Source organism: Triticum urartu, chromosome 6A (genome assembly GCF_056163025.1).
Source record: "Triticum urartu cultivar PI428250 chromosome 6A, HENAU_Tu73, whole genome shotgun sequence".
NCBI lineage: Eukaryota > Viridiplantae > Streptophyta > Magnoliopsida > Poales > Poaceae > Triticum > Triticum urartu.
Genome location: NC_141878.1, coordinates 423,642,288 through 423,646,499, shown reverse-complemented (window position 1 = coordinate 423,646,499; position 4,212 = coordinate 423,642,288). Strand labels below are relative to the sequence as shown.

The 4,212-nt window shown below is 63.2% G+C and overlaps 1 pseudogene; it reads left to right on the top strand.

Annotated features, from left to right (window-relative positions):
* The first annotated feature begins 1,326 nt into the window (after positions 1–1,326).
* LOC147965511 (uncharacterized) lies at positions 1,327–3,665 on the top strand (annotated as a pseudogene).
* The last annotated feature ends 547 nt before the right edge of the window (positions 3,666–4,212 follow it).

Here is a 4,212-nt window from a genome sequence, read left to right as displayed (position 1 = left end):
TGTTCGGAGTCCCGGATGAGATCACAGACATGACGAGGAGTCTCGAAATGGTTGTGTTGTGGTGGGCGCACGACAGATGCCATGGGATGGCTAAAGAGAGGAGGAGGCTCGAGGGCACTGGTGGGCTCCAGAGGCGAGGTCGGCATGAGCGAGCGTGGGACGCAGGACATACCCTGGTTCGGGGCTCTCCGGAGAGATAACACCCCTAGTCCTGCCAAGTGTGGTTTATATGTAACAGTACAGGGTTGCTCCTAGAGCTGTATAGAGGAAGAAGGAGGGCTGGCCAAGGCTCAGGCAGTTCCCTCTCCTCGGGTGTTGCTAGCTAGGTGTGTGTGTGAGAGCGGGAAGAGATTATCTTGCTTCCGCCGATGATTGTGTCGATACTACTCTGCTCTCCCCTATGCATGAGGGCTCCTGGGGGGTTTTATAGGTCAACCCCCAGGGGTACAATGGTAATGTTACATGGTTGTAGGGCTGGGTCGTCGGTGTCTAGGAAACCTGGGGCTGGGACCCATCGGGTACCAGGCCTCGCCGGGTTCCCTAGGCACGGGACCCGCTGGGTACGGGCGCACCGTTGGCCGTCTTGTCGATAGTCAGGGAGTGGCGAGTCGAGTCAGCTACAGTGTTGCTCCGTCAGGTCGCCGCTTGCTGGCGTCATGGGTGACGATGGGTGCACTGTTGCCACGCTGGTCCTGGTCAGCGGGTAGGTGCGGGGCACTGTTGCCTCGTCCGGCCGACCAAAGGCATGGGCGGGGCATTGCGGCTTCGGTCATCAGTTGGTGGTGACACGTCCCATCGTACGGCTGGGATGGGACGGCCGCTGACCCTTGGCCGAGTTAGAGAACATGCCAAGGGGGAGCTGGCTTGTTGGAGAAATCTTGGTGTGCCGGGGTTGAGCTGACTTGTTGGAGAAGTCTTGGGGTTTAGGTTGGGTCAAGGGGGCTTGGCCGGGTCGACCCGGCCAAGCGCGAGCGATCTTGAGGGGCTATGCCGGCCATGTTGTTTTTGAAATGGATCTGGGTTCCGTTGCCTGCTGGGGGTTCATCCCCCCGATAGTAGTCCCCGAAGCTGTGATGGTCCGCCGTCTTCGGATGGGAGGGCCTTCGTAGTTTCCCCCTTTGAAGGGGGCGAATCTTGAGGCCGCCGGGTCTGGCAACACCCACTGTGTGACGGCTTCCGGAAGCCGGATCACGGCATCCTGACAGCAGCGGGAAACCGAGGAGTCCGCCGAATCTTTGGGGCAATCTTTTGGGCTTTGCACGGGTGCCACGTGCCGTCTGGGAGACGGACGGGCCTGACAGGCTACGCGCACAACAGGACAGGGCGATGTGCAGGGGCCCGCGGATGCGCGCCCTCGGCCCACATGCGTGGATTTATTGCAGCGTCCGCAAGTCGGTTGCCATTCTCGAGGCAGTTATTGCATGCGTACATGCGCAGTTATTGCGGGGAAGTGGGAAAGGCGAGCGCAAACGATCCCACTCCCCCATGTTTTAAACCGTGGCTTATAAATTGGGGCGAGGAGGGGGCAGTGGAAGCCATTCTCGCCCGCGCCCCCTACCTTCATCTTCCTTCCTCTGCTTCTTGCGAATGCCGCGCACTACGCCGCCCGTTGCTTCGAGCAGAGCCTTCCGGCCATCTTCTTCTTCTTCTTCTTCTTCTTCTTCTTCTTCTCTTACTTCTTCGTCCATGGCACTGCCGTCAGGCTCATGGATGGGCTCGACCGTCACCCTCGACAACATTGCCTACCTCTGCACCACCAGGCTCCTACCGGGGGAGATGGAGGTCGCCGCGCGCCCTGCGCAGGGCGAGCGGGAGCCGTGGCCCGAGGGCACGGAGCGGGTTGTCTTCTTCCCGCACTTCAAGCGCGGGTTTGGGCTTCCTGCGAGCGGCTTCTTCCGTGATTTCTTGGAGTTCTTCGGGCTCCAGCCCCATCATCTGGGCGTCGGCGCCATCGTGCAGCTGTCGGGCTTCGTTACCCTCTGCGAGGGGTACTTGGGGGTCAAGCCTTCGATCGACCTCTGGGTGCGCTTCTTCTCCCTGAAGCAGCAGGGGCCGAGGGCCGGAGAGATGTCGGAGTGCAGGGCCTCCGTCATCTCCAAGCGGTCGGGTGCTAACTGCCCGAAGATGCCGCTGGATGATTCTGCCAAGAAGTGGCAGAATTCTTTCTTCTACGTCCGCAATCTCGGCGCGGATCACATCAACTTGCCGCCCTTCGTCAACTCGTCGCCGAAGGAGAAGCAGAACTGGGGGTACTACCCCAAGCGCCCGTCGTAGGAGGTGCTCAACCTATGCGAGCGGGTGTCGGTGATGAAGGAGCGGGAGGGGCTCACCGGCACCGACCTCATCACCGCCTTCATCGTCCGCCGAGTGTTGTCGCTGCAGCAGCGCAGCCACCTCATCGGTCAGATGACCGGCCTTCATGACCCCAACCGCATGGCGAACACGCGGCTGGGCGCGGACCAGGTTGCGTGTTGGGTCAACGACATCTCCAAGGCCAACCTGCGGGACGACTGGGAGTTCGGGAAAGCCTCATACAACCGTGCGAACCCGGAACCAATGGTGAGTCCTTGGTCTCCATTCTTTGCTGGTGCTTATCTTCTTATCCACCCCGACGCAGCGCGGGAAGTGCTTCTGAACACCATCCGACATCCTTACGACGGGGCATGGGCGCAGGTGGTCCGCGCTGCCTCGAAGGAGCCCGAGGCCCACGATGGGGAGGAGGAGGCGGCTGCTGACGCGGGCGTAGGGCGCCGAGCTGGTAAGTCTTGTGCTTTCTTTTTGAATCGCCGGGTTGCGGGACGATCTCGAGTGGCTGATGCGAGCCGTTGATGTAGTGGCGGCGGGTGGAGGAGGTGGCGGCGCGGTCGAAGCCGGGTCGTCACGGGGAGCGCCGGCGGCGAGGCGGCCGCATGGGAAGGACATCATTGCACCGCGAGGCTCGGTCGCAAAGCGCGCGACGGACCCAGCCGGGTGGCAAACCCGCCCGCCAAGAGGAAGTGCGCCGCGCCGCATGAGAGGGCGGCAAGGCCCATCATTCCGGTGGTGCCGGGGTGAGTTTTTCTTCTAGCTTGGACCGAGTTGGCGAGCGGCTCTGCTTGTCTTGTATTTAGTTCGTCTTGTGTTTCAGGTCGCCGATCTCACTGACGGTGGCGGCGGCGGATGCGGCGTCCGTCGAGGGCGCTGCATTTTGGAGGAGCCAGTCCAACACCTTCGACCAGGACGAGGAGGAGCCGGAGCAGGCAGATCCGGACCTCAGCTTGGACCCGGCCGATGCCGAAGGCCTGGCCTGGCGGGACCGGAACCGGGCCGAGGCGGAGTTGGAGGCAGCGTTGACCCAGGCCTGGGTTAGCGTCGTGGCAGCATGGGCGCGAGTCGGCGAGGAGCCGGCGTGGTCGGAGATGCCGGCGGGAACGGCGGTGGCGGCGATGGTCTTCGTGCCGTTGTTGGAGGGGGAGCACAGCGACGGAGGCCGTGCGGATGCGATGGACCTCGACCGGGAGGTCATGGTCATCGGGGACGACACCCTGCTGGGGACCGATGTGGTCGAGCGGGCGGGGGCTGACGGAGGCGGCGGTTACGCTGTCTTGGGGGAGGCGTCACGGACGGCGCCAGCGGGGACGGCTCAAACGTCGACGAGCGAGACGCCGCCAGTGGTGGAGCCGTGAGCCAGTCGGCCCACCGAGCCGGTGTCGGAGAGGGCGCTGGAGAAGGCGCCGACCTTAGGGGCGGCCGCCAGCGGGGAGCATTCCCTGGTGCTCAAGCCCGGGGGTCGCCGGGCCACCGGGTCGCAGCCGATGCGGAGCGGGACCGGCGAGGTCTTCTTCAGGTCTCCGACCCAGGAGGAGGCGGCGATGACCGCTGTGACTCGGCGCCTGCGAGGGCGGGCGGAGCGGATTCAGGCCTTTGCTCAGGTCGAGGTCGAGGCGACGCAGGAGCTGGAACGCGTCGTGTTCGTAAGTTTCCCTTGCATTCTTCTTTTCCTTTTTGTTGCTTCTTCTTCGCGGGGGCGCGCCAGCACACCCACTGGGTGTAGCCCCCGAGATTCGGGCCAACTGCTTAGCAGCTGGGTCGAATCTTCTCTTGGTGTCTTGTATTGGTCATTTCTTTTTGCAGCAACTGGACGCCTACCAGGTCGGCGTCTTCAACCGACCCCTTGAGACGCACCGGCATCTCAAGGAAAGGCTCGCCGCCAAGGAGGAGGAGCTCCGCGCC